We start from the raw sequence: 24,450 nt of genomic DNA, 5'->3' as shown, positions 1-24,450 counted from the left end.
ATTTGACTCTTCTTTCTGTGTTTCTCCTTTACTCTCGCATGTGACTACGACACTCACAACACTTCTAACACCAGATGTGTGGGAGTTTTTTTCCACACAAATCAACTCTGTGACACCAGCTGAGTGTCCTACAATTTAACTCCATTCTGACGCTACCTAGATTCCACAAATTAAGGGCTCAGGCCCATGATACTGCCCCCTACTTCAGATGCCAATCATAAGTAGTAGGTTCCCAGATTACCCACGACGTCTGTCCAACGTGGCTACAAATAAGAGGTTCCCATGACCTCCTTCCCATTGGTTTTGATTATTTGCTAGAAGAACTCACAGAACTTGGGGAAACTCTCACTTACATTTGCCAGTTTATTAAAGAATACAGAAAAGGATACACATGAACATCCAGATGAAGAGATACACAGGACAAGGTCTGGGAGGGTCCCGAGTGCAGGAGCATCTGTCCCCGTGGAGCTGGGGCGTGCCACCTTCCCACTGCGTAAATGTGTTCGCCAACCTGGAAGTTCTCAGAACCTCATGCTATTGGGATTTTTTATGGAAGATTCCTCACATAGGGGTGACCAGTTATTAACTCCATTTCCAGCCCCTCTCCCTTTCTGGGGAATGGGGTGTGGAGCTAAAAATTTAAAGCTTCTAAACGTGGTTTGGTCTTTCTGATGGCCAAGCACCATCCAGAAGCCCATCAAGATTCACCTCATTAGAACAAAAGACAATCCTATCACCCAGGAAATTCCCAAGGATTTAGGAGGCCTGTGTCAGGAGTCAGGGGTCAAAGATTAAATATTAGAACAATAATTGCTCCTAGTGCTCTTATCGCTCAGGAAATTACAAGGATTCTAACAGATCTGTGCCAGGAATTGATGACAGGGATTGATACATATATTTTCTATTATCTCACAGATGGTCTCTCCATCATAATAATAAGAAAAAAAAAAGACAGCTGTTTAGTTGTATCATTAGCGAAGCAACTCAACATGTTAAAGTTCTTCAAAAATATTTGTTCTTTTAAAAAATTAAATAGCTCGTTCCCTTTAACTTGTTCACTTAATTATTTAATAAACCAAATTTTAGCCTGGTCTGAGGCTAATTCTTACAAAATCTGAATGAATTAAGTGTGAGTTGGCATGCCCTGATGCTGAATTTACTCATCAGTAAATATCTAAAAAAAATGTAATATTACTTTTTTAGTTAGCAGTAGATGTTTGATTATGCAGCTGATTCTAATGACCTCTAAATAAAAGAGAGAAATCAACTTCATCAGTTAAAAAATTAGGAAAATATTATTACTAAAATGCTTACCACATGTTCTTATATATAAAATACTGAATACGATATAGATGGGAGGATTATTTCTTATATTCAGAAATTTCTTATAATTGATGTCATAGTATTATTGAACTTTATATTTTGACTGGGATATTATTTTATTTTTAGGTAAATGATATATAAAGCTAGAAACAAAAAGGGATTCTATAAAACCCAAAGTCCTATGAGACGGAGACATAACTCTCTCAGCAAATGTGGTGAGTTAACATATACTCATATACAGGAAACAACTATCCAAGCATTACAAAGAAGTCAATCAAAAGTTAATTCCACCATGATGAATGTATGCCAAAAACCATAATAGTTTATTTTAATGCAATAAAGGCTATATCAAACATCCCCAGAATCCAGACCAAAGTACATAAGAATTGAATTATTTTGACAAAATACAAGCTGGGGAATCATATTCCTTCTTGTAATTTTCACATCAGTCATACTGGTATACTGCAAAGTGCCTCTAGAATAACGCAAACATCTAACATCTCAGCTCTGCCACTTACTAGTTGCATGACCTCGGGAAAAAAATCTAAACAATATGACCTACAGCTTCTTCAACTGAAAAACTGACTCATAGTCCCAGCTTGCAAGGGTGTTGTGAAGGTTATAAAAAATATCGTCTAATTTTAAACGCTTATCGTTATTCTTAGACTGTGGTCTTTCACTAGGTAAATCTCAGAAACCATACAAAAGTGTGTTTGGTTACTTCATGTAACTTTGCGTCAAAAAAAAAAAAAAAGTGAAAATTTCAATAATAATTTGTAGATTTCTTTTGCACATAGAAAGCTGGCTATTTTATATGAATTTTAATTGCAATGAAGGAGAGTGTGTTATTCCTAGTGTGGCAGATACAGGGACGTACCACACAGATTCCCCTTCCAGAAAGGACTCACTGCTCAGCTCTGAGTGTGGTTGGTTCGCAGCCTCTAGCTGTTAGTTCTCCAAGGTCTGTCTGTTTCTGTTTTCCATCTGAGGTCACATTTGTAGGGTGGCCCCAGACCAATGACTGTGCCAAGAGCATGTTCTCCCAGCAGTCTACAGCCAATGACTAAACAAAGCAGGCATCCAAGGGCCTCCCATTTCCAACCACAGTGGCATCCCTCCAATGGGTCAGCTGTGCTCCTGAGCTCCACTTGGGCTGCCAAAGTCTTTGCCAGGTTGGCATGGCAAACTGACAGCACCCCCAGCCAAATCCTTCTTCCTCTAATTCCCATTTACAGGTGTACTCCCCAATAAATATTTTATACTTCTAGCTGCCTCAGCATCTTCTTCCAGAGAATCCAAGTTGTGACATAGAAATCTGTAAAAGATTTATGTTATTAAACGGTAACAGAAAACCCTAATAGAATAATCAATGGAAATGCAGGATTTTATTATTTTTCCTAAAACATCCCAGACAGTTATCTACTCTATTCCTTTTTCCCCCCTAGCTTTACTGAAATATAGTGGACATATAACATTGTATAAGTTTAACTTGCACGACTTGTCAATTTGATACATTTATATACTGCAAAATAATTACCACCATAGCATTAGCTAACGCCTCTACCACATCACATAATTGCCATTTCATTTTTGTAGTGAGAACATGAAAGACTTACTCTCTTGGCAACTTTCAAGTTTATAATACTGTATTATTACTAATAACCACCATGCTGTACATTAGATCCCCAGAAAGTATTCATCTTATAACTAGAAGTTTGTACCTTTTGACTACCATTTTTCCCACCCCCAGTTTCTAGTAACCACTACTTTATTCTAAATGAACAATTCATAGCTTCGGTCTGTACCTCTAAGTGTTAAACTAATGTTAATATTTGTGGGATTTTCTTTCCTGTTTGGTCTAATATAAATTTGCTTGCTGCAAGTTAAACCTACCTCCTCTCTATGTATCTACTTCGAAGAAGAAAAAACACCAACACTGTGATTAAAGACAGTTAAGCCATTCTTTTGCTATTGATTAAGATTCTCAACTTCTTTAAACATCCCTCTGAGGTCTTATTTTTCAAGCAATTAATCGTTTTTATTGCTTTTCTCTGGATGTTATCCAAACTCTCCACCCTGCATCTATCTTCAGATGAAGAGTTTCAAACTCATAGACGGTCTCTAGTAAGAAGCTAGCTGTAGTAGAATAAGGTAGAAAAGCTCAATGCCATAACTCCACTGAAAAGGATTAACTGTAAAAACCAGCAACACAAGTTTTCTAGCTATGTTCACCTGTTATTTTTCAGTAATTGCATAATCTGAAATATTTTATTTGTTTATATCCCATTTCATTCTAGAGAGTATTTTGAATTGTATTATTTAAAATGCACCAAGGGTCAGCAAAATACAAGGTATGATTCCAGCAGAAACACAAAACTTCATGTTTTCCATCAGTCCCATAATAAACATTTTTTAAATCTTCCTATTAAAATAACAAGAAAGGTGCTTATACCCACATGTGTCCCTGAAACTGATGTTGAAAGACACAATACAACAAATAATGACCAAATTCTTCTATCTTTCTCTATTGATCTTTTAAAATAAATGTCATCGTCTCTGCTTGCAGTCTGTGTTCTTTGTGAATCAGCTTTCTTGGCCCGCATGGTCTGCGTGACCTGCTTTTCCAGCACATCTTCCAATAATCCCTTCACCCACCCTAAATTCCAGTCAGACTGAACTAAATGCCATTTCTCTCCAAACACTGCTCCTGCCCCTAGCTCTCCACCTTACTTTCATTTCCTATGTCCTCAAATGCATTCCCTTTCCATTCAAAATCGTTTAAGCTGTCCAAAGCCCAATTTGAAAATCTCTGCCTAGAAGCCCTTTCTGTTGCCCACTGTTGTGCTTCGCCCCTTCTCTGAATTCCCAGAGCTCTGTTGTGCTATCTCATTCTCCACTACAATACCAGACCTGCGAATGTCTTACACCACATTCCTGTAATCAGGAACATCTTTTTTGTCTTTGTATTTCTAACAGCTTTCTGCCAAATATTCATCCAGTAAGTCATTATATTGGCCACAAATATATGCCAGGCACTGAAATAGGTAATGGAAGTATAACAATAAACAAATTTGTCCTGGCGCTTGTCCCTGAGGAACTTCTTCTAGGTAGGGGAACCTACTGAAAATGCAATAACTAGAGTCCCACAGGAGGCAGAGGGCTCTTGGGCTGGTACAGGGCACACAGGAAAGGCTCCTAAGCCAGACTTAGGGTTAGGGATCTCTGATGAAGCCTAGTAGGCAAGAATTTAGCCAGGAGAATGCTGGGTGCTGATGATTGCTATGAGTAGAGAAATAGGTCATAAAAATGCCTGGGGAGAGACAGCATTGCAGCTTCAAAGCAGTAGGAGGTGGGGGTGGGCGGAGGGTTGCAGCAAGAGGATGGCTGGGGTAGCAAACTCAGACAGGAAGCTGAGATGTAAGCAGAAGAGCAGAAGCCAGGTCAGACAGGCCTTTTAGACCTGAGGAAGTTCACATATTAGCCTGAGGACAGTGGCAAGCCACTGAAAGATAATCATAATTTGTATTTTCAAATGACTCCTCTGTCTTTAGTGCAGACTAGAAGAGCAGGAAGGAGAACAGAGAGACCAGTTAGTAGCCTGTTGCAATAATCCGGTGGAAGGCTTATTTTACCCATATATTTTAAACAAGAGTAATTTGCCAAATTCCAATTCAAATGCAGCTCTCACTTTCTGCGAGAAAAGAATTTTAAGTGAAACTGACAAAAAATATGCAACTCCCCATATGATCAAGGGGCCTCTGACTGTCCTGTGCCAGATTGCCTGGTCCAACATCTGGATTTTTAATATACCTGCTAACATTTAAGCATTTTAACAATAATTATTATGGAGGAATTCAATGAGTTTCCAAGCGTTGCCGTAGTTCATGGTTCATATGCTCAATTAATCAACTTCAAGCATTTTTATTTTTGCAACAGGCACAATTACAGTATTTAATTGATAAGCAGTAAGAAGAGACATATATAGAGAACATATGCAAGAAAACCCGCTACCGAGGAATGATGTCATAGTCTCCTCCTTATGTTCCTTTGGCCATAGGCAAAATCAGCAGGCACTTTTCCTTCTGCCTTTGTTTAAAACTGACTGGGAGATGAGAAACAGTTTAGAGCCCACTACATTGGGAATTTATCTATTTGGTCAGGAAATAGCACAGAATTCCTTGTACTATATAAATCTGTTTTTGAATAGCAGAAAAAGAGAGATGGAAAGCACACCACATGATATTCCCCCAATGGTTATAACATACACCCACTCCATCATCACTACCAGGTCACAGAGAGATAAATGTTCTCTTCACTGTAGATAACGTGGTGAAGAACTGGGAATCACTTTAATGGTTGCCATAGCAACTAATTAACACCAAAAAGAAGAACCATAAATAAACCATTTTGAAACAGGTAATCCTTTTTGATAAATGTCTTCTATTGTCTAATTGACCTAAAATTAAGTAATTTAAGTTAGTTATCTAAGCACATATATCCTTTAAACCTGATATATGATCATTTTGTCTTGAACTATATACCAAGAAATTATATTACTCATATTAGTGTTCTTAAGGTAGTGTTCTTAGGATTCTTAAGGTAGCTGTTATCATTTGTTTTTTGTTTGTTTTTGTTTTTGCTTATGTTTTTAGTCTTAACAAATGAGGTATCTGGTTTTATCTGCTTATAAAAGCATCTAGGCCACATATATTGTGGCACTGTTCTATGATAAAATATTTGGGTCTGTTTTTCCTTCCTATTTGTCTGTGAGCTAGTGGCACGAAATTTACATTCTGTGAATTATCTTGACCATGTGTTACCCAGCGCTATCAGTTAGCTATGTCTCTTTGTCAGGTTCCTATCTTTCATAAAGAGGTAACAGCAGTCCCACTTGACACAGATTTTGCTCAGTTAACTGAGAGGATAAAGCTATACATAGTTACAGACAAGATTAAATTGTGAATCCCTGCTACTTGTCAGGAAAAATAACCTTGAATTCTTTGTTCCTCAATAGAAGACTGAAGTATCTGCAATCCATCTATTCCTTTAGCTATTGAAAAATCTTTACAGGGTTAAGCCTGATAAATGAATTATGGAATTGGGTGGGGTCATATTGGTTTCCTAGTTAAACTGCTTTTTACTGATTCATCGGCATATGTTGAGGGACAAGGGGAACAATATGAGGAGCCCAATAAAACCCAGAACTATGTTTACTCAAAGGATGCCATCAAATATATAGTTTCTTGCATTACCCAGTGACCTCTTTAAGAGGACCTGTAGGATAAATTTCTCATAGGGCTTAGTTCTGGAAAGAGCTATGTTCCCCTCAGACAATTGGATTCATTTTCCTTTTATAGGCACAGTAAATCAGGGGCCTGGTAATGTTCCTATTTTTGTGTTGGCTGCTAGAAAGCTTACAGCCAAATTAGTGGTTCACAGATTCACATTAAATTACTCTGTGCATTTTTTTCATATTACAAAAAATATGTAATTATTGGAGACAAATCGAAAATTCTAAGAAAAAATATAAAAATCACTTGTACTCTCACTATTCCAAGATGGTCATTGTTAGTGTTTTGCTACATTTCTTAAAGTTTTCCTTCTATATACGTACTTTATTTTTTTTAACAAAAAATGGAATCTTACTACATACCACTTTGAAACTTGCTCTTTTTACTAAACAATATATTATGAATAACATTTAGATATTATTAAATATTTTTCTACAACATTTTCAATGACTGTCAAGAATAAACATTCCATAGATGTGCCAACATCTATTCAAACACTCCCTTATAGCTCAATATTTATATTCTTTCCACATATATGTTATAAATATGTTTTGATGAATATCTTCATAACAGCATCTTTACAATGACATTTTATTATTTTCTTAAGAATAAATTCCTAGCAGAAAAATGAATGGGTCAAAATTTTTGCAAAATTATAAGATTATTGCTAGAAATTAAGAAATCGAACCACAGATTATCTGTGTCTGTTTCTGGGCTTATTTTAACAGATACAATGAGGTAGCCACTGGTTTACCGTGTCTTCTCTGAGATTAGCCGCACAAGGATGGTCTAGGTTTCCATGTCTCTGTTTGATGATTCTGGCTAAAGCAATTTAAGAATGAACATTTGAACAAGTTAGGCCATTTTATTCTTTCTCTTAGAAATTTCATAAAGAAAAGAAAAGACATAGAAATTGCACATTGTTGGACCTGATTCACTAATTAAAGAAAGGCCCCATGAGAATATTCGTAAATTCTTGCCATTAAAAACCTAAGCGCTGCAATAACCCTCCCCTTTCTGAGATATAGTTATCATCAGCACCAGCTCAGGCTAAGCTGACCAATAAATAATAATTAAAATAGTAATAAAACTAGCATTTATTAGACGCTTATGATGAAACAGACAACATTCTAAGAGCTTTATCTGTATTAATTCAACCTTTCTAACAATTTTGTGAGGTAGGCAATATGCATATCTTGACTTTAGAAGTGAGGAAACCAAACTAAAGAGAAAATAAGTGATTTGCCCATTTGCCCAGGTGACATAGCTCATATATGGCAGGGTTGGAATTTAGAACCAGAATAGTTTGGTTGCAAAGCCCATGTTCTTATTACAGTGGAGTGGCCACCACTCCTCAAAAGGTAACGAAAACCTCATGTTACCACAACTCAAGGACCATGTCACCCCCATGAGCATAGGCAGGTACAAAGATAGATCCTGATAATCCAAGGCTAGCTGTGCCTCCCAGAGATTAGCAAACTGGATTTTCAGGAGCTGCTGGTGACTACCTGAAGAACTTCATCTGGAACAGAAAGACTCATCTCACTCCACCACGCTAATCATATTCTCATTCTATTTGTAGCTAAATAGAGATCAAATGTAGTTACCTTCACTTCACATCTTACATATATTTACCCTCACTGATCCAGGAAGGGGTGGGATATGATGATGATGATGATGATGATGATGATATTGGGAGATCGGTTCAGGCCTCACCTGGAAAGCAAGAGCTTGGAAGAGAGCCAGAGAAACATTGTCATGCCAAAGGTCAAGAATTAGATTATCCTACACAATTGTAGGAGTAATATTACCAGGTTTAAAAGATATTTATTGATTTGACAGGAAATAACGCATCACATTGTTGTTTTTATTTGCATAATTTGTACTATAATTATTTTAATTATTGAGGTCTTTTGAGATGAATGCATTTTCAGTAGCCAATTTAACATTCCTAGATGGAGATAATATAGGGATAGAATGGATCGTGGTGATGATTTCTCCAATGACTTTCCCACAACATGCCCACATTGACTTGATAAAAAAAAAAGTGTCACACTAAGAGTCAGAAAACCACTATTTCTTTAATTTTACCACCCCTCTTCAATTTTAGAGTTTCTATATACCCTCGAATTTCTTCCACATAGTCTAGAGGTCCCCAGGCAGTGGTCTTCTCCATGGCACCAGCCGCTTTCTCCACTCTTCCTCCAGAATGCTGTGGCTATCACCTTAGTATCAGCTGTCCTGCTAATGTCCACTGATGGCAACCCTGCTGCTAGGGACACTAACTAAAGGTGCCTGTGCCACTGCTAATCCTCACCAAATCTGTGCAGAAGCCAGTAATGCTTGCTCTCTAAACTTCAAGGTTCCTGAGGAGAAAGTCATTTCCTGTTCCTGCAGAAGCTGCCAGCACCAGAGTCACTGCCCCTGGTGCATCCACTGGCCCTCAGAGAGCACAAGTACACCGGCCTCTTGCATTAGTTACTTTCCACATTGTTGATCACCTCAGCTTGAAAATAACATACCAGGTGGCACCCAGAGTTAGCTTGCTTTCCTCTCTTGGCCCATCATCTTTAAACCAACTTTTTTCACCCCATTTGTCTTCCTTTGGGGTGCACTGCTATTTCTCTGGAGACTCATGGTCTCTGATGTAAATAGACACCCCTCTCCACCAGACATTCCAGTCATGTCTGAATACATGGGTAAACACTGATTAAGCTCAGACTAAGATTCTTTCTATTATATCTATTATCATTATTGCTATTATCCTATCATCATAATCATCATCATCATCATTATGTTAATTAGGATGATGATGATGAACTGGGGTCTATTAGTGACACTTACCATATATCAGACCACTTTGGAGAAAATTAGATGCACTCATTTCCTCCATCTCATTTTTCCAATATAAAAACATTTCTAAAGACCTCCAATATTTAATAAGCTTAGCAGAGCATTTTTCTTCTTTAAAATAAATGTAATAGATGTTATGTATCAGAGAAAAGATATATGTAATACGCCTAGCACTGACTTTTTTCTCTTGTGAATGAACATAATTGATGCTACATATTAGAAGAATAAGAAAAAAAGAAGTTTCAAAATGGCCTCTCTGTAAAATATTTGGCTCAGGAGCTGAAAAGACTGAGTTCTAACCACACTTCATCCTTTAACTCACGGTGTGCATCTGGAAAAAGCTCAGAGCCACCCCTCACTTCAGGTTCCTTATTAATAAAATGATGGCAATGAAGGTTGTTTGGAAAAATATTTTGTAGACATTCAATTCTAAGATCAAAGTGAGGCCTTAACAAATAATAATTATTTTCATTCTGATTTTTCATTATTCTCCAGGAATTATAAAAAATATCATGTTAAATGTCAGTTTCAGAAAGCTGCTGTCAAAGTTATGAGTATACAACTCACAGATAAATACAGAGACTGTGAGACAGATATTAACAAGATTTTTAAAGGGAAAGCTCAAAACATCTCAACACCAGTGTTACTGATAAAGAAAACTATAGACCATGACAATGAGAAAAATGATTTTCTCTCTATCTGGATATCTAACTATCTATCCTTCCATCAATCTATCCATCCATCTATTCATCTATCTATCTAGCTAGTTTTGTGTGCTTTATTTTCACACAGCCACACAGCCACAATCATTTCGATCCCAAGACTAGGGATCTATATTGTAATTAAAGCTATAAGAGCTGTAGAAACAAGTGAGAAACATCAATTAAAGAAAAAAAATCACTGCCTTGTCCTTCCTTCTTCACCTCTCTTCTTATCTGCCCCAGCTCACTCCACTCCTACAGATGTCTATATATTACAGACGAAATTCTTCTAATGGGAATGACTGCCATCATGTAACATTTTACTTCAGTTTAGATACTTTTTAAAAGGGTTTGGGTATTTGGGATATGTCCAAGGCAATTCATTCATTTTTTAAAAATCTATAGATTAAGAAGAATGTGTTAATAGATTTGAACTGTGGAGAATAAAAGATAAATTAGATACAGATGCTGCCCTCAAAAACTAGTATTTGAGAATGTATTTGAGAATAGGATTCACACATCTGTAACAATGTGTGTCTGTGTGTATGTGTGCCTATTGCTGCTTTAAAAATTACCCCAAACTTAGTAGCTTAAAACAACAAACATTTATTGTCTCACAGTTTTCTTCTGCAGGTCAAAAATTTGGGAGTGGCTTAGGAAGGTAGTTTTGACTCAGAGTCTCTCATGAGGTTGAAGTCTGTCAGCTGGGGCAACAGTCATCTAAAGGCTTGACTAAGATGACAAGATCTGCTTCCACAATGGCTCACCCATGTGGCTGACAGCAGGAGGTCTCAATTCTTTGCCAGATGGGCTTATCCATAGAGCTACTTGAGCATTCTCACAACATGGAATTTGTTCTCCCCAGAGCAAGTGATATGAAAGAAAGGAAAGTGGAAACTGTACTGTCCTTTATGGCCTATTCCTGGAAGTCACACACCGTCTTTTGCAAAATATCCTATTGGATTTGCAGGTCAGCTCTATTTAATGTGGGAAAAGACTACATAAGGGCATAGGTACAGGGAGGCACAGATCTCCGGGGGCCATCCTGAAGGTTGGCAACCACAGTAGGCAATGGAGTCTCCCCAGGTCTCACTCCCTTCAGGTCAAGGTCACATCGATAATTCAAACTTCACCAGCTCTTGCCCCAACCACTGACTAAACATTATAAACTCTTAAAAGCCTCCTTTTTCCTGTAGCATTTCTGGGTGTCCCTAGAGGAGGCCACACTGCCACATGACACCACTCTCCTGCCTAGTGTCGCTGCTCCATTGCTTCACCAGGTATTGCCACTGAGGAAATGGAACCCTCGGGCAGAGTTCGTTTCAAAGTCTCCTCTCTAATTGGACTCTCCATTTGCCTCTGATAACCAGGTTTTTCTTAGTGGATGTGATATTGTGACTTATAATAAGATATACATATTTGATCTTCATCCCTGATCCTGGCACAGAACACCTAAAACCATTGGAATTTCCTAAGTGATGAGAGCAAATAAGGTACCTTTTTTTATGTTACTAAGGTGAGTTTTGGATGGAGGCAAGTATGTGATTGGAAGGTCGGAACTGTCATCCCCCAGTGAGCACAGAGGGGCTAGAGATTGAGTTCAATCACCAATGGCCAAAGATTTAATTAATCACGTATATGTGATGAAGCCTTTATAAAAACCCAAAAAGAGAGCTCTTTGAACTACCAGATTGGTGAACACATGAAATGATGGTATGCTGGTGTACCTAGAAAGCACACAGAAAACTCTGGGCCTTTTCCTCTTGCCTCGCCCTGTGCATCTCTTCCATCTGGCTGTTCCTGAGTTATGTCTTTATAATATATCTGTAATCTAGTGAGTGAAATATTTCACCGAATTCTGTGAGCTGCTCTAGAAAATTAATTGAACCTAAGGGCAGAGTCATTGGAAACTCCAAGCTATAGCTGATTGGTCAGAAGCAACTGGTGTTTAAAGGGGAGGGCGGATGCAGGAGGGCAGTCTTCTAGGACTGAACCCTTAACCTATGGAATCTGATGTTATCTCAAAGTACTGTTAGAATTGAGTTCAATTGTAGGACACTGAACTGGTGTCCGAAAATTGCTTGTTGGTGGTGGGGAACCGCTTGCCTAACATTGAAATTGGGTAGAGAACCCCTTTACCGGGTCAGTCATCACTCTCGTCCTCTCTCAGCTTGTATTCTTCTCCAGAAGGCTTCTCAATCCTTGAGCGAATAGGCCTGTCTTACCAGTTCACTGGATAGGCCGAGAGACGTCTGTATTGTCCTTAGACTAGGCATTTCTACCCTATTCTACCCTTTATGACCAGATATATTTACAAAAATAAAATAGAAAATTAAAAATAACATAAGATACAGGAACATTTTGATACATTTGCTGAGTCTCAGCCCTAGATAAATCTCCATTCCCACTATTCTTGTTTGCAATTAGGTTAAATGGAGTCTGAAGTCCAGCCCATCAGTCATTGGGTGCTAACCTGTAGTGATAAACCCTGTAGCAACACATGGGTGGATGAACAAACAGGTCAACAGCCACTTTAGTTTAATGACTATAGCAATGCTGCCTAAATTTAACACAGAAGCTTGCTCTGCACACACAAATCAAAGGGAAGGACAAAACTTTAAGGATTACTGTAGTAAACTCACCTTTATTTTCTTTCCTTTCGCCCCTTGTGAAAAGGAAAACAGTATTTTTAGTCATCTACTTAGGTATTCCTCAATTCAGCATGAATTTGAGCAGCAGGCTTGAGTTAACTGCGTGAAACTTTACATTGCCACTGAAGCCTTTAACAGAAAGAGTCTCACATTGGTCCTTCTGTCCCTGATCAACAACTCACTGCCAGAAAAGATCCAGAATAGAAGTAAAATGCCTCAGGATGCTCCTTTATTTAAAAAAGAGAGAGAGAAGGAGAAGGAGAGAATACATTGTACATTAGATATTCGAAACAATTATAAATCAGTCAGGTTCCCATCTGATTTTTAAAGTTTTACATAGTAGAAACTCTCACTGATAAGGCTAGTTAAAAATGCAGGTTCATGTACTCAGAATTGGAAACTGTCAACATTTGGCATTATCATGGCAGAAGTCCAGCTTTGCTCAGCAAAACTTTTTTCATAACAATAATAAAGATCAATTGTGCTACTCCGACTTTCAGTTAGAAATGTTTCAATACATTAAACGGTCTAAAGGATCACATCAAACCATTAACTCTCCGGACGTGGACTTGAGTGTATTCATTTTTCATTGCTGCCATGACAACTTACCACAAATTTAGCTGCTTAAAACAACACCTATTTTACTATCTCACAATTCTGTAGGTCAGAAGTCCAGATACAACATGACTCAGCTGGTTGTCTTGCTTAGAATATCACAAGGCTGAAATCAAGGTGCTGGCAAGGCTGCATTCTTTTCTGGAGACAGGATGAGTTCACTTCCAGACTCATTCAAGTTGTTGGCCGGACTCAGTTCCTTGTGTTGTAGGACTGAGGCTCCCATTTCTTTGATGGCTGATAGCTGGAAACTGGTCTTAGCTCCTAGGATCTTTCTCTGGTCCTCCCTGCTCATGATGTCTTCCATCGTCAAGCCACCTGACTTCCTCTTCTGCCTTTAGCTAGAAGAAAGTTCTGCTTTTAAGGGCTGATCTGATTAAATTGGGCCCACCTGGATAATCCAGGATACTCTCCCTATCTTAAAGTCAGCTGGTTGGTGACTTCAATTACATCTGCAAAGTCTCTTTTGCCATGTAGGGTGACATATTCACAGGTGTGACACCAGAGAATGAATATCATAGGGCCAAATCTCTGCCTACGAAAGGCGGAAAGAGTGTGAAAGAAGAATTTTCCCTTTGAAATAAATACTTCTCTATTGCTTTGACATTTTCCCTTATTACATGAAAATATTAGTTTCATAGTTTTAAAAGCTTTTTAAAAAATATTTTAAAAATCATCTATTTTCACGTATGCTCAATTTTTTTCAGAATCCCTCATTCATAAATAATATAAATTACATTCTGATATGTTAGTTTAAATAAGCAAATCTACTAACTGTCATTGTTTGGCTTAGTTTGGTTTAGAGTGGGCACTTTAAGGTCTTCAAAAAATTTTCTTTTCCCAAAGGTGTATTACTGACATCACATACAGAATTAAAAATATATCTCAAAATGTGATCAAACATGATTATGAAAGAATAAAGTGTTACATAACTAATTAAACAATCAACATTTTAAAATATGCATTATGTACTCTCAGCACTAATCATCGTGAGAAATACAAGAGAGAAATGACCCCATATTACTTGAAATCTCACTGGAAGACGAAGATAAGAAACAAAATAATAACAACATACTCTCCTGGGTTATATGCAATTTGTACTACCACGGCAACAGTGAGGATGTGTCCTAAAAGATTGGAGCTTGGCAATGATGTTTTATCTTTTTGAACCCCTGTTAACTCGTCCTTCCCAAATAGGAAGTCTGATTCGAGCCCAGTAACCTAAATGGCAAGGGAGGGAGCGGCTGCTGGGTCACTATGTTCCAACCTCCTCTTATCAAGCTAGTGCTAATTCTTCAGGACTCTGACAGAAACCGCTGCAGAGGCAATCCATGTAAATGGCAATGAACTTTGCTATTCAAGGTCAAAAAATCAGAAGTTATCACAATAAACTTACTTTCTGTTCTACATGTTATTTAGTGCTCAGGGATAAAATGTGAACTATGCAGGATCTGTATCAGCAGCTAAAATGGTCAACAGCCAAACATTCTAATTCTATCATACTCTGTTACAACCTTCAAAATATCATCAGTTTGGCCTTTAGCCCTCCTAAACTGACTTAGGATATTGCCAGTGCATAATGATTGTTACTGCACTGCTTTTCTTTTCACATCGTAACTAGGATTTCCCAACTTCCTGGAAATATTTTTCCAGCAGTTTAAAATAATTTCTCCAGAATGTTAAAAGACTGCCTCACACAATGTCCATCTCTCCCCACCAGCTATCAAACACATAATTTGACTTGGACTAAAAATGCCATTTATCATAATCCATCCCAGAAGAGGTTATTAGCCAAAGTCAAATACATTAATGCCTGCTGCTTCCAATCCTGTTATATTTGCCAAGATTCTGAATAAATTTAGTAACATTACACAGAGCGCCTCTTAGACAAAGTTATCTGTGCCTTTCAACGAGGCTGGAATCTGAGATACATTGGCTGTTTAGTCCTGTCAGAGTATTATTATTAATAACTCTATGATTAAATTAATAAATATAAAAATGTTTTGTCTTTTTATGGCACTCTACAATTTAGAATGCCTCACTGAACTTTACATAATATGTCACACAGAAGTTGTATTTTCTAGCATTAGAAAGAGTACAAAGAGCATTAGTTTTGAAGTCAAACATTAGCTGGGCTCAAAAATAAATTAAGTCCTTTACCAGCTATAAGATGGTATACAATTCAACTAACCTCTCTGGGCCTTACTTTCTCATCAGTAATATAGGACTAGAGATATTTAATTCTCAGGTAAGTATTATTCAACTGAAGAACTGAAATAAATTAAGGTACCATAGCAAGAACTTAATTAATGATACCACAATTTCCCTCTCATAAGATAAGGACATTAAAAGTCATATATTGAATTACTTATCCAAAATTTTACAACAAATAAATGAAAAAGTTCAGGCTAGAATTTAGTTCATTTGGAGGGGTTCCAGTAAAATGAAATATATACCATATAAGTATAATATATATCTCTGTTTCCTTTCATGTGCATGGGGAAGTAAACAAGTGATCAGATTGAAATCTGGTGTCAATATACATTTTCTTACTCACAACATCAGGAAAATTGCAGAATCACTTAAACGTAGAATTTCTATAAGGAGCCATAGCCAGAATGTCATCACAGGGCTAATCTTCTGAGCCATTCCAAGGCTGGACAAAACGCTTTCAGTACAGGACACTTTCTTAAAGAACTAATTTTACTCAAGACACAACCACATGCTTCCTTCCCAAGTGGCAAAATTATCTCTTCTCCACAAATGAGTACCCTCGGGGATCTGATGTGAGCAAAAGAGATGATCAGGAAATACATAGTAAAAGAGGCTACCTTGAGACCTAATGTAAGCTCTTTTTCAGGAACTGCGAAGCATGCAATGCCATCATAATGTAAAATGCATTAAACTGTCAAAGTGAATATCCTGTCTTCAATCATGTAAAGTCCCTCAAGATTTTCACAGTAAATTCTGCATTAAGAAATCTCCTGACCCTCTCCCCAAAAAAAAAAAAAAAAGTTGTCTTAGAAAAAACAAGCTGAAATATTTTAATAAAATGTATGGCACATGAACATACGCTAAGTAAAACTGCAAGAAGTTTTCTTAAGTTAAATAGATTAAAACCCAAGTGTTCTGTAAGAAATTTCATAAGTAGTATTAATTAGATATTATTTTGCTTAGTAACAAAAAAAAAATCAAAATCTAGTGACTAGGTATCAATAATCAATTATTAGGGCTTTCCCATTTCAAGCCCAATCTTGAAGTTATTCGATAAAATTGATCATTTACACAAGCTAAGCAAATATCCTTAGAAATGGATACATGTGTCTATTAGATATTTTGGATTTGGTAAATATTTTTCTTTTTCCCTTATAAACCAAAAATACACTGATAACCACTATTTGGAAAGTCCTAATTTTAAATCCCATGGTATTTTAAAATCTAGGGGCTCTTCCTTTATTAGAAAAATTTACTGATAAAAAGCATGTGTCCTGTCTTCATAGATGCAATGGAAACAACTGAACAATGTCTTCTTTTCTTCCCTTCTTCTTCTTCTTCTTGGTAGTCTTTTATAGCCCAGGACTGTGATTATGAGAATTTGAGTCCTGAAAATTAAACTAAAAGCTCAAGGCTTTTCTGAATGTGAATTCCCACACCTTGTCCATGCTATATTCTCCTGTCTTTGGTTTCTAGTTCTCTGAAAGGTCTCTGTCGTTTATGGGCGATGACAGAAAAATCACTCATAATTGCTGAGCCACAGGGAACCGTATTGAAGGATCCAAATAGATCCTTCATCAACTATAGGAAATTCCAAGAATACTGTGTTCAATGATCATTTTTCAAACTATAGATTTTGCATTCATGGTCAATTCACAAGGGCTGTATTTTGTCTCATGACTATAAATTATCCTCCATCCTTTATTAGTAAAAGCTCATTTTAAAGCTGAAAAACATGGTGACTAGAACCTAAAGATAGTCTGAAAAGACTAAAAAAATTATCCATGGTTTTGATGAGAAGTTAAACTATTCAGTCCTAAACATTTTAATCCATTTTTGTTAGAAGGTAATTAATTTTCTTAGAAGGTAATTAATTAGTTTTTATTTTTGCCTGAATTCCTGGCAATATAACCTGTATTTGTAGAAAAATTTAAGGTATTGTTGAACAAAAGAAGAAGAACTACAAGGACAGGAGCCATATTAATGAGCACACAAAAAAAGACATTCATAGTTTGCAAGCCAAATAAATTGTTTGTAGTCTATAAATGTAAATGTATTATATCACAGAGATTTTCAAGCATTTTTTAAATAGTGAACGCCTGCTTAAGTAAAATCTTAAAACTCCAATAATTAAAACAATTTAAAGTCCAGATGTGTTAATTAAAGTGGGCCCCAGAGCAAAAGGCTCAATCTCTCTCTCACTCCCTAAAGATTGCTTCTGAAGCACTTCCAGAAAAGTCTAGACATCAGCACTTAGAAGGCCTGAATTCTAATGTGAGGATTCTGAAGACCTAAAATCTAACCTTACTGCTGCCATCAAGAAACTGAGTGACATTGAACAGGCTATTCAATGTCATAGTATATATTTTTTTTTGAAATATACTATAAGTATATTTTTTTTGAAATATACTATAAGTATATTTCAAAAAAGGAGCTGGATGACTCCCAGCTACCCCAACTCCAATACTCAGTGAGTGGGACGGTTTGGGGCATGGTACTCTTATGTTCATATCCCTTAGCAGCATCCAAATCTGTGGAAGATTTCAGCCTCTTGAATTTTTGCTACAAAAATTTTGTCGTTTCGTTTTGTTTTGTTCATCTCTGCTAAACTGACTGATTTAGGAGTCGGCAATGAAAACAAGTTGTTGCTGCACTGCTGTTTTTTTCCCACCAGAACTATTTTTTAAATGATGTACGGTGAAGTCACTTAATCTAACCTTTTTGGCCCTAGGTTTCATTTGTGGTTTCTAGGCAATTTCAGAGTTTACTTCTAAAAGTCAAACTCTATAATTTTTTTTGACATATTCTTGAAGTTCAATTTTTCCTTCCTGTCTCTTACTTAAAAGACACATAAAATGTTTAAGAAACTCAACACTAATAGAATTGTACTATTTTTAGTATAGGCCCACAAAACTGATGACTCTTAGAACTAAGTTGCTATTAGACAAGATAATGACCTATTCCAGTCTATTAAATAATTTATAGATATTAATATATAAATATATTTATAATTATATATGTATAATTAAATGTTAATATATAATCATATATAAATATATTTATATATAAATATATATACATAATTCATGTGGTTAGGAACTTGCATGGTGCTAATATCCTCTAGCCTTGACTGAGAAGCCCATATACAAAGGTAAAAAGAACCTCTCTCTAAGTATATTGATTTTAAGTAACAGCTTGCATTAAAAAAAAAGTATTTATTCATGGCATTAGAATGAAAATTGTGCCGATATTTATATTTCAGATTCCAATCTACAAATAACTCTCCACATCAAACAATGACTAAGTTTCCATATATCAGAAGAGCAAAACAAAGCCATTGAAAGAGGTGACACTGCCTCCTCAGCTCCCTTCCTGAATGATTCTTCCCTTAAACTTAAAGACAGGTGAGTGAGGTAGGAATGTCCTGGCTAGGAATGTGATCTGTCTTAACATACCAAAAAATGGTTGTTTCAAACCTTCTCCTGGGTATTTGTATAGCCTTCAGTGGAATGAATGTAGCTTCTCATACATTTCTTATGCAGGAGATTCAAGGGTCTACTCTGGACCTGGAGGAAAAAAGCCAGGGTCAGGGAGAAATCTTGCCTGAACTGCCATGCATAATTCATGAATCTGTGAGGTTAGATTTTGCTTCATGGAATACTTTTCTGCTAAATGTAGATCTAAACATTATTGGTTTTGAGAATTAATATTTGTTTGGAGAATGAATAAGTTTATGCATACATACATGCATTCATTTTATTCAATAGTTGTCAACTGAAAGAATCTTATTCTCCATTTTCCTATGGAATGGATGTTATAAGGGAACCAGACTGGGAGTCTCAGAAACCACTCTAGATGTTTCTACTGGAACAAAATTGCGAAGGCTTATCCTGGACTCTCCTGCCAAGCCTGCTCCAATCCCAGCCACCGGACCTTATAGAAGACTTGAAATCTTAAAGGTTAGAGAAATGGACTGCTGGGAACTACTGGATTCTGCTACCAGATGAGGGGAAAAGAAAAATCCTAGGGTGATATTGAGCCTAACAGAAAGAGCAAGGGTCCCCAATCGTCAGGCCATGGTATCTGTCTGTGGCCTATTAGGAACCAGGCCGCACAGCAGGAGGAGGATAAAGCAAAGTGTCATCTGTATTTGCAGCAGCTCCCCAGTGCTAGCATCACCACCCCAGCTTCACTTCAGATCATCAGGCATTAGGTTCTCATAAGAGCACCAGTCCCTGGTGCCAAAAAGGGTGGGGACTGTAGCTTTAGAATTTGTTCTGTTTTGTTTTGTTTTGTTTTTTAAAGAAAAAGACGTTCTTCCTTACAAAAAGATGGACATAAAGTCTAGGAGCAAGATAGAAACTGGGGTATTTGCTTGAGACAATAGCCAGAAAGCGTTTAACTGCCTGTTTTTCTCTTGGATGATAGGAATTCTTACATGAGACACAGAATTAGGGATTTTTAATTCCTATGATGTAGTTCCTTTCAGTTTCCTCAACACATTAGTCAAGTTATATATGCTTATGCAGCGTGCATTTGGGAGGGTGAAAAACCAAGGAGCAGGGAAGGAAAAGGAACTGTGGTCTAGCTTGAACCACCCTTCTGCATGTTCTCATACAGAAAGAGGAGACTTTCCAAGAGGCCTGTGGTCCAAGAGTCCAAAGCCATGATCAGAGCCAGGGAAATGGTAGATGACAGTAGAACTGGAACCAACAAAGTAAAATTGGTCTTGAAGAAGCAAGTACAGCCAGATGACTCAAGAGCCAAGGTGAGACTAACTCTCATTTTCTCAAATATATGCGAGGAAAACCACTATTATAGAGAACAACTAGTACAAGGGATAGCTGAAGCTAAAACACTGGGCAGATTCAGGGCGGGATCCTTGAGGTAGGAGACTTTGTACCTCCCATGAGCTATCAAACAAAATTTCTGCCCCCAGCTTTTTAACACATATTCTAAGATCATATTTGTATAAAAGTATCACAAAATAGAATAAGTCCTTTAGAAACAAATTGAGTTTATTAATGAAATATTAAAATTTCTTTGTTACAGATTTCTTGAAGGCTGAATAAATTATTTCATCCAGCTATATAAGTAAGAAAACAGGACTAACAAGATAAACACATATATTAGGCTTGAAAAACCACCAATTGCTATAACCTCAGTTAACATGCAGACCACATCTAAGTTGGAAAGATATAATTGCAAAACCTATAAAAGCTTTGGAAGGTTTTTCCCCTACAGTTTCACATAAATTACTAAAAATAAGATAACTCTCTATTTTTCTCACCTCTGATTCAGGAATCATAAGATAATTAAGAATCATGTCCTGATGACCACGAGCCAAAGTCAAACAAGTGCCTCACTCACAGATCCCCAGACATTCCTCTCTGTACTTATTTGAAGACCAGCGCTAATAACATATGCATTTGTTTAAAATTGTCCTTGGAGCTTGAGTTCAGCTAACTTTTTACTAAGCTATTCAAAATGAATTACACAGTCTAAATGGATCTTAAATCCTTTAAGGAGAAACACACCAGATGAATACAAACACAGCATAGGGCTAAGAGAAAACTCTACTCAGTTAAGGGATAAGGCAGATTCCGCAATAAGAACAGACAGGCTGGTGAAGAGCCATAGGCATTGCCATCAGAAGAAACCAGAGAGGACTCCAGAGGAAGTTGATGGTGGCGACGCAACCTGCATGGCCAGGACTCTGTCTGCCACCCAGAAGCCACATCCGATCTGCATACCTAAGTGTTTGAGGGGTAGAAATGGGGACCCAACCTTATTTCTAACCCATAAGATTAACAAAAAACAGGCTCGAAAGAAACTTGGGGCTCCTTAAAAAAAAAAAAAGTTATTTATACATGCTAGGCATTATCATTCTCAGAGAAAGATAACAAACTATCAGCATCTTTTTAAATATTAAGAAAGCACAGGGGAAAGGAAAATCTAGGGGGATTTTTTATAGGAATATCATGAGATCATAAAAATAAATGAGTTTTAGCATGTGAAATCACCAAACGTGGAAGACTTCTGGAAGCTCACTAAATAAAATGTGTTTCCTCTTCTTCCTGAACATATGACTAGCCTACATCTCCCAGCCTCCCATCAGTTTAGTACAGCCATTTTCTGAGTTCTGGTCAATACAATGTGAGCAGATATGCTGTATGCCATTTCCAAGCCTGGCCCACAGAAACACCCCACATACTCTTTTCTCTTCCACCAGCTAGATGCAGTTGATGATGAAGTACTTTAGGTCCTTGCTTCTCAGAGTCTGGTCCATGAATCAGAAGAACTGGCATCACCTGGCACCTACCAGAAATACAAAATCTTAGGCCCCAGCCCAGACTTCCTGAAACAGAATCTGCATTGAACAATCTCCCCAGATGATTCATATACGCTTTCAAGTATGAGATGCAGTGGTCTAACTGGAGGATGGTACAGCTTCAAAATGAAAAGAGCATCTCTGAATTGTCACATGGAGGAGAGCCATGAGCTGACTAGAAACATCTGCCTCGGATTCATGAAAGACTAGGAAATAAACTGTGCATGAGCTATTATAGTTTTTTCGCTTCTATTCGTTAACACAGATGAGTTTACTCTAGCAAATACAGCAAAAATATCTGTTCCTAAACCATCTTGAGCCTGCACTCTGTCCTTCTGGAATTTGGAATTTGGAATATCAAAAAAAGCCTTAAAAGCAGCTTGGACTAACCAAGAGGCTGTTATGTCACATGACAAATCTCTGCCTGGCTCCAAAATGAAGGTGCTTTGGAGTTTTTCAAACTAGCAGATAAGTTGTATAAAATAAAGATAGGCTTTTTCAACCTCCAACTATTTCCAGATCAAGCTTTCCTTCCTGCCATTATTCCATGTTATCAAGTCCTTTTTAAAAGGACCAGTATCGGTTTCAGCATCCCTGCTGGCTTTGAGCATCTATCATTTTAAGAATGAAATCATTCTTCACGGCATATTATGAGCCTTTTTTGTCAGGTAGTTAACTAAACTGGCACCAGTTAACTGTGATCTAAACTTTATATTGACAGATCTGGCAACAGACTGACATTCCTCGCACTAATTTTGGCTGTCCAATCTGAAAAAAAAAAATATGTTTGAAATATGATTTATCTTAAGCTGACAGCAGTCTTCATCAGGGTGCCAGCCACTGACAGAGGAAGGGAAAGGACTAGCATACAATCCTAGCCGAATATGCTTTCAAGGCAGGAAGAAAGAATTTAGGGCCTCTGTTCCTCAAAGTCATAATTTAATTTAACAACCAAGCTGGAAGGAAAACAAATGTTTCTTACTAAGCCTCACCATCAACAATCTATTTTTCTCCAATACCACATTCGTCTCACCTTGTAAAGCCCAGCATTACCATCCCCACATCTTACAATATCTGATACACATCAACTATTCCAGCAGCTCAGTAGAGCCCCCTGAAATGCAATTATAGAAAAAGATCTAATAAAGCAAAGATTAGCAACAGAAATGTGAGCACCGTTAACTGTTTTTCTTTGGGGCTGATATGAAAGCCAGAGACCAACCAGCTAAAGGAATAATGACAAAGAAGAGACTGACAAAATTGGAAAGATCCATCATCATAATCATGGTGCATAAGTGACAGAATCTGGGTAGAGGCAGAATCATTTGACCATTAGACCCTAAATTGTTACATCTCTCTTTTCCCTATGAAAATGAGATGCAGAAATACTTTCAGACATTAACAAGAAGCTGTCTGAAGTGTTATTAATATTTCCTAGACCGACTATGCTTTATTAACAACCCAAACCCTGCATTTTTAGAGTATGCCAACATTATATGCAAACACATTAATATATAGCTATTCATTGTCATCTTTTACTTTTGGTACAGTTTGGTAAGAGGTGTGCATTTGCGTGTATAAATACTAATGATGAGCAAAATAAAGTAGCCCTGGATTCTGTGTTTAAATCCTTGCATTGGTATTTATGGCAATAAACAAGATGGAGCAGAGAAGGAGGAGGAGGAAGAGTATATGCTGCCTGGAAGCTAAAATTATTTCCTAGTGCCATCAAGCCAGAGTGAAAAAATTCTCCTGGTGAAATACTATTCATTCAAATGGGCTGATTGGACACTACGGTGCCATTAAGTGCATACCAAGTGATCACTTGCCAAATAGTTAACCTTTGATGTTCTAAAAAAAGGAAAAGAAAAAAGCTCCAGCCTTTTTATCTTATTTACATTTTTGGCAGCCAAAATGTAAATGCAGAAATGAAAGCGCGTAAGAGATAAAACTAAACTTCTGTACATGGCAAGCCCCAAGTCATTATGCTGTTGGCCCTTTGTTCTCAGTACATGCTCTGCCCTTGGTGGTCCACCTTCCTCGTGGGTGTCCATGCCACTCTCCACTGCCCATCTCATGGGTCTCCTTGAGACTCTGCTGTGACTTCTACTAGACCTCTCCTCCCAGGCAACATCCTACTCTCTGCTTCCTCTTCTCCATTAAACAGAATTTCATGTGGCCCATTTCTTTACCTCCTTGTCAAATTTAGGAAACCCATGTTCATTTGCCAAAGGCTTTCATTTCTTTAGTGCTCTGAAACCAAATAACGTGTACAACAGAGGCCTTCTGTGTTTTAACCGTCCAAAAAGTGATTCATAGAAGAGTTTAGATATCGTGACAAAGCCTGGGGGTAAATAGAAGAGGATGTTGGGGATATAGTTTTAAGTAGACAGGCTTCTTAGCTTTTTTCAAATAGCTTGATGAAGATGGCTGCTTTGTCTGCAAGTATATCAGACTAACCCTAACACCAA

This window comes from Pteropus vampyrus, unplaced genomic scaffold (genome assembly GCF_000151845.1).
Source record: "Pteropus vampyrus isolate Shadow unplaced genomic scaffold, Pvam_2.0 Scaffold2, whole genome shotgun sequence".
Lineage (NCBI taxonomy): Eukaryota > Metazoa > Chordata > Mammalia > Chiroptera > Pteropodidae > Pteropus > Pteropus vampyrus.
Note: the sequence above shows the minus strand (reverse complement) of the source record.